Here is a 15,408-nt window from a genome sequence, read left to right on the forward strand (position 1 = left end):
AGCCTTTTCGTCGTCCAAATTCCTACTGCTTGAGGAAAGCCGTGCTAATTACCCGTTCATGGTGAAGATATAGAACAATACTTGGTGCCCCGCCTCACGGTTTATTTCGTACAAGTAACGCGCTGTCACTGACGATACAACAAGTGGTCTGGCGACAATCCAATATGGCCAACTCTTAATTATGACAGTACTTCAGAAATAAATTTCGTCATTATATGGAACGAGAAGGCTACAGTTATTTCCTGCATTACATACTGTAACGAAAAGTTACGCATTTATCAAACAGCTTTAACATGTTACATAACAATATCAAGTGTATTATTCAAGTTCAGTGCTAGTCCCATACGAACAATGTTATCTGTGGATCGCAAACAGAGCTGTATTTGTAAGTGTAAAATATTGAAAACTATACGAGTTTTAAGAAATTAGAACTCGTCATAGTATTTACCATATACTTTTAATGTTAAAGCTACCAAATGCTTAAGGAAAATACGCATCAATGACAAACTCGGATAGAGTAATGAAGCGCAGTGCGATGGTGAACCAGTATCTAGAGAAATGTAAACATATGCCCGGAGAAATAAATAAAATTCCGAAGAAGTGCTAATGTTTGGTGAAATGCGTGATAATTTTATACTTATCTACATTGTGCTGTATTTGTACATCACTAAAGACAAATGCAATTACCGGTACCTACATGAACATCTGTACTGAGCAAACCACCGTGAGGTGCATGGCAGCGGGTACGTCCTAATGTACCAGTAATTGGGGTTTCTTCATGTTCCATTCACGTATGGAGCACGGAAAGAATGGGTGTTTGAATGCGTCTGTGCGTGCTCTAATTATTCTAATCATATCCTCAAGTGAGCGGTACGTAGATGGTCGTATATTCCTAGTTATCATTTAAAGCCTGTTCTTGAAACTTTGTTAATCGACTTTCTCGGTATAGTTTACGCCTGTCTTCAAGAGTCTTCCAGTTCAGTTCCTTCAGTATCTCTGTGAAAAGGGTCTTCCAGTTCAGTTCCTTCAGTATCTCTGTGACATTCTCCCACAGATTAAACAAACCTGTGACCATTCGTGCTGCCCTCCTCTGTATCCGTTCAGTATCCCCTTTTAGTCCTACCTGCTACGGATACCACACACTTGAGCAACATTCTAGGAAAGGTCGCACGAGTGATGCGTAAGCAATCAATTTTACAGACTGATTGGACTTCCCCAGCATTATACCAAGAAACCAAAGTCTACAACTCACTATAACCACGAATGAACCTATGTAATCATTCCATTTCATATCCCTATGAAGTTCTGCACCCAAGTATTTGTACGAGTTGGCCGATTCCAACAGGACTCATTGATATTATAGTCATACGATACTATGGGTTTTTTTTTTTTTTTTCTAAAGTGTAGAGCAAGTTGCCCACCTCTGCTCCACGTTGAAATCTGATCAAGATCTGACTGAATATGTATGCAGCTTCTCACATGTAGTATTCATTATAGATAACTGCATCATCTGCAAAAACCCCGATTTTACTATTGTCATTGTCTGCAAGGTCATTAACATACAACATGAACAAGGGTCCCAACACACTTCCCTGGGACATGTTCACAGTTACTTGTGCATCTGACGATGACTTTCCATTTAAGATAACATGGCGTGTTCTTCCTAGCAAAAAGTCCTCAATCCAGTCACAAATTTCACTTAATACTGCATATAACCAAATTTTTGACAATAGGTATAGAAGCGGTACTGGAGTCAAATGCTTTTCGCTAGTCAAGAAATACTGTATCTGCCTGATTGCCTCGATCCAAAAAAAAGCTTTCAGTATGTTATGTGAGAAAAGTGTGATTTGGGTTCACGTGATCGATGTTTTTGAAATCCATGATAATTGGCACTGAGAAGGTCATTCTGTTCAAGATACCGCATTGTGTTTGAGCTCAGAATATGTTCTAAGATTCTACAACAAATCAGTGTCAAAGATACTGGTGAATAGTTCTGTGGATCACTTCTACTACCCTTCTAGTAGACAGATGTGACCTGTGCCTTTCAAGAACTGGACACAGTTTTTTGTTTGAGGGAGCTGCGATAGATTATAGTTAGAAGCTGGGGCTAACTCAGCCACAAATTCAGTACAGAATCTGATGAGGATTCCATGTGGGCCTGGAGTTTTGTTCAGTTTTAATGGTTTCAGCTGTTTCACAACAGCACTGACACTAATACTCATTCCATTCATCTTTACAGTGCTAAGAGGATTAAACTGGTGCAATTCTCATTGGTTTTTCCTTTGTAAAGGAGCATTTGGAAATGGAGTTAAGCATTTCAATTTTTAATTTGCTACCCTCAATTTCAGTTCCTGTCTCATTGACTAGGGACTGGGCACTAACTTTGTGCCACTAACAACCTTTACATACAACCATTTTTTTTATTTTTTAAAATGTCATTTGACAATATTCTGCTATGGTAGACATTGAAGGTATTAGGTCTATGCCTTTCTCTCATGACAGCCAAATGCGTAATTCAGCATCTATCTATAGACCTATGCTTTATTTTACGACTATTATGCAGTAGCCTCTGTTTATTTAGAAGTTTCTTTACAGTGTCTGTATACCATGGAGGATCCCTCCCATTATGAAATGTTCTACTGGGCATGTATCTGTCCAGTGTGTGGTCAACTATTCTTTTAAACTTGAGCAGGTGTTACTTTACATACACCTGACCAGTACTGAAAGTTTCAAGTTCCTCACTGAGGTACGACACTACAGATTTTTAATCTAGTTTACTGAACATACATCTTTCTGCTTGTTTTAGTTGTCCTTTGTACTTTGGTAATCATTGTTGGCACAACTGCATCATGGTCACTGATACCCGTTTCGATGTGGACATCCTCAAAGACAGCTGGTGTATTTGTTGCCATTAGATCCAATATATTTCCGTCATGAGCTAGATTCCTAACTATTTATTCTAGGTAGTTTTCAGACAAGGCATGTAGTAAAGTTTCACAGGATGTCTTATGCCCACCAATAACAAAACTGCAATTTTCGCAATTTATTGTTGAATGATTAAAGTCTCCAGCAATGATTACAGTATGATTGGGGAACTTATGTACAAGTGAACTGAGGTTTCCTCTGAAGTTCTCGGTTACATCAGGAGATGAGTCTGGTGGGTGATAGAAGGATCCAATTATCACTTTATGCCCACCCCTGATACTGAATCTTGCCCAAGCAATCCTACATACAACCTCAATTTCTGTCTCTATCTACAAGTAAAAAACTCCATGTATCAACCTTGGAAGCTTAGACAGTACTGGTAGGGTAACTGACTTTTATCTATCTTTGACCTGTCCAATATCAGTTTTACAATTTGTGCTGTATGATACAACTGGACCAATAAAAAATCAAATCAGTGAAGGGTCGACAGAAGCGTCCGATCCCACGCGTCGGCTTTGACCCATGACATAAGGGTGTTGTCGTGTGCGACGTCATGATGGCGCGGAGTTTGGTTTGAGTGTGGCTGTCTCCAGTTCTGTTTTATCTTATTTTATTTACTTTTCTGATCTGTTCATTCTATCTCGTGAGTTTTTTTTTAAATTTAAAAACACTTATTACTTATTTTAATTATCTGTTTCCTCCAATTTCTGTTTTAGTTTATTATATTTATCTCTCTGATCTGTTCGTTCTGTCCCGTGAGATTTTTTTTTAAAGACAAAAAACACTAATCAGCTACTGAAGCATCTTTATCTTCTATGGGTTGCAGGGGTTACGACCCCTGGGGAGGTGGGTGGGTATTCATGCATGGCTGTCTTCACTTACACGTTGTAGCTACGCAAGGCATCTAAATTTGTTTATATTTAGTTTGCCCCCCACCCAAAACACCCCATTTCCCGCGCTTGTCCCATTAGTGTCATTAGGCTTCTTGTGGAAAGAGTGTGTGTGTGTGTGTGTGTGTGTGTGTGTGTGTGTTTTTTTCCGCCATATTTGTGACGTCATGGGTCAAAGCAGACGGGCGGGATCGGACGCTTCCGTATTTCCTCAGTGAAATTCAGATGCTCATCCAACTACTCTATTTTTAGTTCTACACGAGGTCCACGACTCAATTCATTTTTGTTCAACATGGCCACTTCTGTGCCCAAGCATTTTCCAGTCAGTGCTAGTGCTCTGTCTGTAATGATCTGAACATAGACAGTTGCATGACATGTATAGTAAAAGCAGCAATTGTACAATTTAAGAAATGAAGATTTAGTGGTATTAATCATTACCTTTATCACTGTCGATTAACTTTCTCAGTCTCTGTGTTCTGTGAAAACATTACATCAATTGCACAACCCAGACAAACTATAAAATAAATTATCGCTGTTCTAGTTAGCCTATTATTTTTGTCAAAGTACTTCTATTGGTTCCATAGTTTCATAGAATTCCAAACTGTTTTTTAAGAGGCTTTCTATTCAAGTCTGGAAATGTAGTGTCATGCTTATTTTACATTTCACAGCCACTGGAAAGTCTGCTAGTAACTGTTTACCCACCACTAATTACTCAATCCAAGGAAAACTGAAAACAGTATATAATGAAGTATGTCGCTTTGTTTAGAACTGTTGGCTGTTCTATTTTAGATCACTAAATCATAAAACGTAACTAAGAACGTATACAATACTTATATTCTTTTCATGTTGTAGTGACCCCTTCATAAAATGTGAATAAAACTTGTATTAATGTTTCAATATCATATTACTGTTTATCAAAATTCTGAAGCTACACTCCTGGAAATTGAAATAAGAACACCGTGAATTCATTGTCCCAGGAAGGGGAAACTTTATTGACACATTCCTGGGGTCAGATACATCACATGATCACACTGACACAACCACAGGCACATAGACACAGGCAACAGAGCATGCACAATGTCGGCACTAGTACAGTGTATATCCACCTTTCGCAGCAATGCAGGCTGCTATTCTCCCACGGAGACGATCGTAGAGATGCTGGATGTAGTCCTGTGGAACGACTTGCCATGCCATTTCTACCTGGCGCCTCAGTTGGACCAGCGTTCGTGCTGGACGTGCAGACCGCGTGAGACGACGCTTCATCCAGTCCCAAACATGCTCAATGGGGGACAGATCCGGAGATCTTGCTGGCCAGGGTAGTTGACTTACACCTTCTAGAGCACGTTGGGTGGCATTGTCCTGTTGGAACAGCAAGTTCCCTTGCCGGTCTAGGAATGGTGGAACGATGGGTTCGATGACGGTTTGGATGTACCGTGCACTATTCAGTGTCCCCTCGACGATCACCAGTGGTGTACGGCCAGTGTAGGAGATCGCTCCCCACACCATGATGCCGGGTGTTGGCCCTGTGTGCCTCGGTCGTATTTAGTCCTGATTGTGGCGCTCACCTGCACGGCGCCAAACACGCATACGACCATCATTGGCACCAAGGCCGAAGTGACTCTCATCGCTGAAGACGACACGTCTCCATTCGTCCCTCCATTCACGCCTGTCGCGACACCACTGGAGGCGGACTGCACGATGTTGGGGCGTGACCGGAAGACGGCCTAACGGTGTGCGGGACCGTAGCCCAGCTTCATGGAGACGGTTGCGAATGGTCCTCGCCGATACCCCAGGAGCAACAGTGTCCCTAATTTGCTGGGAAGTGGCGGTGCGGTCCCCTACGGCACTGCGTAGGCTCCTACGGTCTTGGCGTGCATCCGTGCGTCGCTGCGGTCCGGTCCCAGGTCGACGGGCACGTGCACTTTCCGCCGACCACTGGCGACAACATCGATGTAGTGTGGAGACCTCACGCCCCACGTGTTAAGCAATTCGGCGGTACGTCCACCCGGCCTCCCGCATGCCCACTATACGCCCTCGCTCAAAGTCCGTCAACTGCACATACGGTTCACGTCCACGCTGTCGCGGCATGCTACTCAACAAAGAAACTCAGATTTTTCGTTTGTGATAGTACTTATGTAGGTACAGGTAATACTTTTTTGTATTTGAATGTGTCACAGAAGAATCTCAGCTCTCCATAAATTTAGTATATTTTCAAGAATTCCCAAGAAGTTTCCTTCACTTAGTTTGCCATATTAAGCTTCAAATTTTCCACCACAAGGGTGCAAGGTGATCACACTTTCTTCACAGTCCACCTGTAATGGGATTTTTCTGAGACCATACTTACTGTCACTGATCAGATCCAAGGCACTCTTTTATCACATTGTCTACGTAGTGCAACTCCAGCACACAATAATGTATCTTTCAGGCAGTCATGCCCTTGTATTTAGACCTCAAAGAAAACAAATAATTTTAGGACCTTATCTTATTTATAATATTTTAGAGTATTTATTCATAACTCATTCCCTTTTCATTACAAAATATGCTGGAGGAAAGAAAAGAAATAGAAAAAATACATTGGATGTAGTTATTTCATGATGAAATATGTCCTGACCACTTTATGTATAGGTTGTATCATTAATTTATGGAAATTTCTTAGAAATTTTGTTGGGTAACTCTGATCACTTGGGAATGTGTTCATGTGGAAACGGAGTTATATTTCTTCAAACAGGTTTATCTTATGGCTCCGTAGCAATGTGTAATACTTGTAGATTGTATGCTATGTCTGTCACTGGATGTCTGTCTTCAGCAACATATAAGCAAAGAGCACCCATGAGTTCAGAGAATAGTATATTGAAATTTCTTCCTGTTTGTGATATGTGGATCTTTAAACATTAATAGCAGCTGAGCTTGTACGTCTCTTATCAATTGTATGCTCTGTTGGCCTCTTATTTAAAAGTATTAGTAATTTCTAATTGATTTACCAGCACTCACAAATGTTTCATTTTAATGACATTTTGAATTGCTGTTATGATTACATTTACTGATACAAATCTTAACTGGATTATTTTTAGCTGTACATTAAACTTCAAATACTGAGATAGCATTTAGAAGTGTAGATGGATGTGTTTCTATTAATTTGCTGTAGGTCGAATCACGGTTAGGTATTATTAAAACTATAACATTTTTTCTTTCATATCAATTATTTATTTAATGATCTTAACACACACAGTTCTATGAACTACGTTTTTGGTCTTGCCTTCTTTTCCAAGGACTTAAGGAATTTATGGGTTAGACACACGCAAGAATTCCACATAGAGTTGTCCATGAGAAAAACATGGTTTCTCTAAAAGCACACTAGCAACTTTGAGTGTTTGACCTTCAGTAATTTTTAGTGTGAACTGCAGTCTTTTAACCTGAAAGGCAAACCCATCAACATAATTTGAATTTATGGAATGTCAAAACTTTCTCTTGCAGCTTGCCACTAATTATAATACCCTTAACAATATTTTGCCGCAGTTGTCCAATTTATAAGCATGTACCATTATATAATCTGATCATACAAAGACTATGCATTAAGAGAACTGTGCAGTAAGAGAACAGTAGAGCCAACCTATAACCTCAGATTACGAGAAGGCACTCCTGACAAGTCCAGAGAGTTTAAGAAACTCTGTACATTATGAGGTGACTTATTCAGTGTCTGTAAAACTGTTGTTATCAGCAGATAGATATCCTACAATTTCTCCTTCTATTGTGACAACTTTTTCATTTATCCATCCTACAAATTCAATAGTTGGCACCAAAATGCCCTTTCACATCATCATTCTTTATTTCTCATATTCATTTGCAGTTCAGGATAAGCTTTGCCAGATGCCGCAACAATTTTTTTCAAATTTGAGAAACTGCATGCATGAATAAACTTTGGATCTGCACTGCCACAGAATACTTTTTAAGCACTCCAAGTCTCTGACCTTGGCTCAAGTGTTGTCTGTATCACTATTTCACCCTTAGATGGGTCGATCCCCAAAAGTGGCCTATATGTTCTTCCTTAGGGTTCAACCCTATTTCCATACCAATTACATCAAAAACGACTCAGCACTACAGTCATGAAAACATAGCAGATGAAGTTACTATCACATTTGTTATATTAGTACAGGTGTTCTACCTTGAGGTCAAATATCATTTTGAGGGGCAACAATAATTACAAACATTCTATCAGTATTTCCTTATTAGTAACAGATTTAGTTCAATAATGCCACCCTGAATCATTTTATCACTTTCCATTTTGTGTTATTTGTTATTACAGCTATGGCTGCAATCGATTTATTCTTCTTACATCAAACATGATCAAATAACACATTAGGTTTTAACAGAAATACTAGAGACACTTTTGACCGATGACCGTAGCAGCCTGGTCCCTTTAATCCCACTAAAGAGACTTTCATTTCACCCTTAGTTTAAATTTAAGGATTGAATCATAAGTATGTTACAAATATCGTTATGTCTAATTAATCTTTACGGAGATACAGATAATTTCGTACCAGCATATTCTCTTGTCAATCTAGTGCATATTCAACCAGATTAATAAATACTTCTTATTTGCCAATGCAATTTTATGGTCAATTCTAAAAACGCTAGGAGCAGTTATTGTTTAATTTTTATTAATTATGACTTTTCCATTTTATAATAAAACACAATTTTGACATCTTCAATTTTACCCCAGTAGCCGAATTTTATTCTCAATTGTGCTAATTGTTGCTTTGTTAAGACAAATTGTAAAGCGATTACTGGAAGAGAACCTCATGTTATAATAAGAAAATTTTTAACTATCATTTACTTTTCCTGTTTTCTACTTAATCTTCCTGCAGCAAATGCATGACATAAGTTAATTAAAGACTACATTTAAATAATAATTAATTGCCTTGTGAAAAGCACATGCTTTGAAAATATAAAATTTAACTCCTCTATTAAGTATTTCATTCTCAAAAATTTCACTAAATAAATGAAATCAATAACATCTTTAAACCAATAAAGAAAGTGAATGGAAGGTAAAAAAACTTTTCAAGCTAAATATATAGGATTATCTTAACGGAAACATTGTAAAATCTCATGAATCCAAATCCTAAAGTTACAATAGCAAGTTTACTAAAAAATGTAAAAGAGAACAGTGAAACCAACAGCAGCAAACTCAGTGTTCAGCTCTAAAACTAATTAAGATTTTTCTTCAGCAAAGTTGAAAATATTTCGATTTGGCTGAAGATAAAGGGAAAAAAATAACATCAAATCAACCGTGAAGTTGGCAGTTTATAATTATACCTACCAACTAAAATAATAAAGGACAATAAAATTAAAACCCTATGAAATAGTTCAAGCAACAGGACACAGACAGCCTAATAAGAAATAATTGAAATTAGAGGATAATTATTACAGCATAAACACCTAATTTAGTACATGAAAAATGAGGGGACATATAGAGGCCAAATACAGAAAAATGACTCAAAGTGCTAAATACATCATTAAATCAAAATACGAGAAAAATAATAAAGTACCTTACATTATTTGACAATATAAGAATTAGCTGTTCTTTACAAACTAATATAATTGCACCAATAAAAGGTTGAGGAACAGCAGTGAACCGTGCCTTAATAGAACCTTTATGAGTTTGGATGTAGGCCTAATCAAAAACCTTTGCTGTACTGAAGTTAAATAAGCTACTCTAATCAAAACACAGATAATAAAAAAAAGTAATATTAAAGTAAATGTAAATAAATCATAAAGTATCAAATCTATGTTCATTAACAACCTTTACAATGAAATACGCATTAAATGAGCCTCATTACAGACACCCATGCCATAGGTGCATCTACAATGAAGTGGTATCTGTGGAGAGTCGGGACTTAACATATGGTGCCTAAAGAGAGGCTACAGCCTTTTCGATAGTTGCAGGGGCATAAGTCTGGATCTATCCTTATAACAGAAGCCCATATGGCATTGTTATCTTGGTACTGCAAATGGCAGAAACCAAGTAGACATTACTGTTATCCTATTTCCCTAGTGCATGCAGCTCTACGTTACGGCTTAACGATGATGGCATTGTCTTAGGTAAAATATATTGGAGCTTAACTAGCCCCAGTTCCAGATTTCCAGATGTTAACTAATCAAAAGGATACCATCATCTGGGAAAACAAAAATGGTGTTTACAGGACATATCATGGAACTATAGGTCTCTTAATTGTGTAGGACCACAAATATAATAGAAATTTGGGCTCATGTGGAGGGGTGTGGATAAGTCCTTTTTCCCTCAGTCTATTTGCAAGTTGAATAGGAAAGGAAATGGCTAATAGTGATGCCCAGTACTCTCCACCCTGCCATGGCTTGAGTATTTTCGTAGATGTACATACGTTATGGAATTTAAAAATAGATTGGATATTTTAAGGTCAGATGTCAAGTAGGACTAGTGCAGTAGCTGGTCTGATGATGAACAACATAGTAATGCGGGGCAGCTACTACGAGCAGTATTGTGAACACATTATCGTAGTGAAGACAGAGATGAAGACCAACACCCAGCACAGTAGCACAAGTCTGTATGCCAACAACTAGCTCACCAGATGAAGAGACTTAAAGCATCTAAGGAGAGATAAAATAAATTTTATTATGAGAAGGAAAGTTGCTACTCACCATTTAGCGGAAACGCTGAGTCGCAGATCACACAAACAACTGCAGTCTCAGGTAACTGAAACCACACTGCCAGTTGCCTGAGACTGCGGTAGTGTGTGTGGGTTGGGTTTGCGTGAGTGTTTTTGTGCACATGTGTGTCTATTGTTGATAAAGACCATTGGCCAAAAGCTTTAAATGTGTAAATCTTTCTGTTGTGGCTATCTGCGACTCAGCATCTCTGCTATGTGGTGAGTAGCAACTTTCTTTCTCATAATATTGTTACATTCCATCCTGGATATTCCATTGTTTGATAAAAGAAATTATTCAGATGATAGTTAAGGGAGTCCGAACATTTAATTGTGATGAAGGACTGGAATATGATAGTAGGAAAGTAAGAGAAGAAAAAATAGTAGGAAAAGTTGGACTAGGGGACAGAATGAAAAGGGAAGCCAGCTCATAGATTTTCACACATTGCATAAGTTAATTACTGCTAACAGTTGGTTCTTAAGAAGCATGAAAGAAGGATGTATACGTGGAAGAGACCTGAAGACACCAGAATATTTCAGATCAGTTAGATAATGATAAAACAGAGATTTTTGAAACCATATTTTAAACTGTAAGACATATCCAGATATAGATGAGCACTAACCATAATTTATTGGTTATGAACTGCAGGTTAAAACTGAAGAAACTGCAAAAACGTAAAAAATAAAGGAAAATTTGAAAGAACAAGAGGTCACTGAGCGTTTCAGAGGCAGCATTAGGGAACAGTTACTTGGAAAAGGAGAATAGAACTCAATTAAAAAAGAACAGTTAGTTCTGAGAAATGAAAGAGTGAGGATAGCAGAGGATCACATAGGGAAAAATCCAAGAACCAGTATAAATCCTTCAATGGCACAAGATACTTCACAAATAGAAATTACTAAAACACAGCAAACAAAGTAGACAAATGGAAATACAAACATCTGAAAAATGAGACAAAGTTATTTCAAAGTAGTAAAGCAGGAATGACAAGTAGAGTAATGCGAAGCTGTAGAAGCATGATTGGCTGTGGAATGGTATCTGCCACCAATAGGAATATAAAAACACCATTGGGGAAAAATTGGGAAAGCTGCTGTATGAACATAGAAAGCTTAGATGGCAAGCCAGTACTACGCAAAGAAAGGAAGTCTGAATGGCAGAAGGAACAGATAGAAGGGCAGCAAAACTGGTGAAAGTGTACAGAAAGGGAAATGGAAGTAGATGAATAGGAGATAAGACACACAATATTGCAAGAGTAATTTGACAGAGCACTGAAGCACCTATGGTGAAACAAGGCACCTGGAATTGATGACATTCCCTCAGAATTATTGATATTCTTGAAATGAGGTAGAATGACAACACTCTCTGCTTGCAAGACAAGTGAGACAGGTGAAATAACACATCAGACTATAATAAAAACATAATAATTTCAGTCCGAAGGGGGATTGGTGTGAATGCTAGCAAACCATATATTTAATAAGACAGTGTTGTAAAATACTCAAATGAATTACTTGTGAAGTAATGGAAAAACTGGTAGAAGCTGACTTCGGGGGAAGATAGGTTTCGTTTCCGCAGAAGTGCAGGAACGTGTGAAGAGATACTGACCCTAAGACTTAGCTTAGAACAGACACCAAAGAAAAGCAAACTTATGTTTACAGCATTTGTAGATGTGGAGAAAGTAGTTCATGATACAATCTTAAAAATTCTCGAAATGGGGGGGGAGGTATAAAATACAGAGAGTGAAAGTTTATCTACAACTTGTACAGAAACCAGACTGCAATTGTAAGAGTCAAAGGACATAAAAAGGAAGCAGTAACAGGGGAGGGTATGGGACAGGTTTGTAGTCTACTCCCGATTTTATTCAATCTGTCCACTGAGCTAAGAAACCAAGGAGAAATTTGGAAAGGGAATCAAAGTTCAGGAAGAAGAAGTAAAAATTTTGTGGTTTGCTGATGACTGTCAGAGTGGCAAAGGGCTTAAAAGAGCAGTGGAATGGAATGTATAGTATTTTGAAGAGAGATTACAGGATGAATACCAAAAAAAGTAAAACAAGGGTAATGGAATGCAGCCAAATTAAATCAAGCACTGTTGAAGGAATTGAGATCAGGAAATGAGACAAAGTAGCAGAAGAGTGTTGCTATTATGACAAGAAATTAACTGTCTGTGGCAGAAGCAAGTGGGATATAAAATGCAGACTGGAAATTGTATGAAAAACAGTTTCTGGAAAAGAGGATTTTGTCAACATAGAATATAAATGTGTGTGTTAATAATTCTGTTCTAAAAGTATTTGACTTAAGCAAGTTTCCAACCTTTTAGCTTACCTGGGCCATACTGGAAGAAAAGTATTTTTGGGCTGCACAAAGGATAATAACCTAACACTAACAACAACCACTGAGTGGAGTAGAAAAAAACTGGAATGGACCAATGCGAGATAAGCATCATATAGCAGGATTTTCATATTGAAAATGCTCAATTTGTCATAACTTTACATCATCAAAGTTTTTTGGATTTTTTTTTACCAATCCTATGATAGATGCTCGCTTCTTGAGTCACTTTGATACACACTTTGGGTTACATGCAGCCCTCGGGTCGTGGTTTGGACGGGCCTGGTCTGGTGTGTAGTCTTCTATAGAAGTGGAATTTGTGTGATAAATAGTTCAGAGAAGGGAATAAAAGATTTGAAACTTTGTTGCAATAGAAGAGTGCCGAAGAAGAGATGGGTACATTGCATAACTCATAGATGGTACTAAATCAAAATGGAGAAACAAATTATGGCACAACTTGCTTTAAAAAAGGGATCAGTTGATAAGGTTGTATCATGAGGGATCAAGGAATTGTCAGTTTGGTAGTGGAGAAAGTGTGGGGAGTAAAAACTGTAGAGGGAGACTAAGGGACGAGTACTATTAAGGAGATTCGACTAGATGTAGATTGCAGTAGCTATGGAGGGACTAGTAGGCGGCTTGCCCAGAACATAATAGTGTGGAGAGCTGCATCAAACCAGTCTTCGGACTGAAGACCACAACCCACATTGGGCTCAGTTCAAAGTGCTAGACAGTACCACATTCAAATGGCTGTGCATAAAGACAAATGCAGCCAATAAGGACTGAGAAATACATTTCAATAGGAATACAGTATATGCCATTGATTACTGAGCATTCATGACAAGTAAAATGGCTCTTACCATAACATATATTTGTTTCTGGAAATATATTTGCAGGATTTCCTTTTCTAGTTTTGACCAATATCTTAAATACCCTGCATATCATTCAACATTGCACAGACACTCATTCACCTGCTAATGAATAGTGATTTGTACAGCATACTTATAGATCAAACAACTGCATTAATCTTACCATTGCCTTGCCCCACCCCACACACAAGCATTTACAACTAGCTTATGTTAACATTGTGACTGCTGCATGCAAGGTGCCATACCGTCAGGCATGAGGCTCTGCTATGGCTGCCAGTGGACACTTGGCATCAGGCACAAGAATCTGCTGTCGGTCCTGGCGGTTTTGTGGCAGTCAGAGTCTTAACTGTGCTTGTGTGTTGTTCACAATTCTTGGAAAATGAGTGGTTGCATGTTACTTTTTCTGACGACTCATTCTGTGTGTAGACATCTCTAAGAAAAATGGCATCAAGATGAATCTATTTTCAATATAGACTGAAAACAACTTCTCCTTACAGTCTGACTTCCATGACAGTCACATGTAATCAAAATTTCATTATTTTCTGTAAACAGGTTCCTTCATCTAGTAAAAGATACAAAAGGTTTACGGAAATAATAATTCTCAAAAATTACTTAGGAATATCATACAAGACCTTAAGTTTTGGTAATATTCAGCAGGTAAGATTTACTTCTCTCCTTTCTCTACTGTCACTTGAGGGTGTCCTTTCGTGTCTCATTTACGCACAGAAATAAGACAAAATCATATGGCGCATCAGGCAAGCAAGGTGTGCATGTGTGGGGAAGAGGGCGGTTGTCGGTGGGGGAGGGGGAAGCATGCAGTTACAATATCTTACATTGACTTGATTGTTGCTTGGTTTTGGAGTTGTAAACACGAAACTGATTAATCACTAGCAATAGGGGTCAAAGGGAGAACAATTCTTGCAATTGAGCTGTCCTCCACAGTGGTATCTTGGTTAGCTGTTTTGAACATTTTGTGACTATTTCTCAACCAAGATGCAAAGTCTAGGAGCTTCACATTGTCCATTTACACACACTAATGGAAAAATGATGAGAGGCGCCAAACAAAAATTGACTACGGCCAGACACTAAAGAGTTGCTTAACACACCCTCAGTGACAGCAATATGTAATAATGCAACCCCTGTCCATGGCACTACTATTCCAGAAGTTTCTGGAACATCCCTGGCATAATACTTCCTTATGAATGCTGAAGTTTACACTTTTCAATTACATGAAGTTGATAGTAACTACAATATATGGGGGCAGTCTGTAAAGTTCTTGTCCTGGTAGTGAAAACGATGATCTATGCTTTTGAATATTTTTTTTTTTTTTTTTAACATAATGTCCTTTAATATCAATACATTTCATCCAGCATTTCCCCAGAAGTACCCATTCACAGGCACTCTCTATTGGACAGAAAGTGCTGAACAGCAAGGAATTTCTTCAGTTTTTCAAAACAGATGGAAGTCCAAGGAGGCCGACTCTGGGAAAACAGTGGATGTTCCAGCACTTCATAGTGCCAATTCCTCAACTTCCCCATTGCCAAGACACTTGTGGGCAGGGCGTTGTCCTGATAGATATTTTTGTTTTCCTTGTTTATGCCAGGTTTGTTTTCACAAATGCTCACATTCAGTTTTGTTAGAAGTTGAGAGTAGTATTCTCCAATTATGGTTTTACCTTTTTCAAGATAATCAATGAAATTCCTTTTGCATCTCAAAACACTGACACCA

General features: G+C 38.3%; 1 long non-coding RNA gene across 1 annotated transcript in view; it reads left to right on the plus strand.

The window, feature by feature from the left end:
- The first annotated feature begins 240 nt into the window (after positions 1-240).
- The window catches only part of LOC126474209 (uncharacterized), a 31,659-nt gene continuing 16,491 nt past the window's right edge, over positions 241-15,408 (plus strand). The window contains exon 1 of the long non-coding RNA XR_007586583.1: positions 241-385. This is a non-coding gene — a long non-coding RNA (uncharacterized LOC126474209). The remainder of the gene's footprint in view (positions 386-15,408) is intronic.

Source organism: Schistocerca serialis, chromosome 1 (assembly GCF_023864345.2).
Source record: "Schistocerca serialis cubense isolate TAMUIC-IGC-003099 chromosome 1, iqSchSeri2.2, whole genome shotgun sequence".
Classification (NCBI taxonomy): Eukaryota; Metazoa; Arthropoda; class Insecta; order Orthoptera; family Acrididae; genus Schistocerca; species Schistocerca serialis.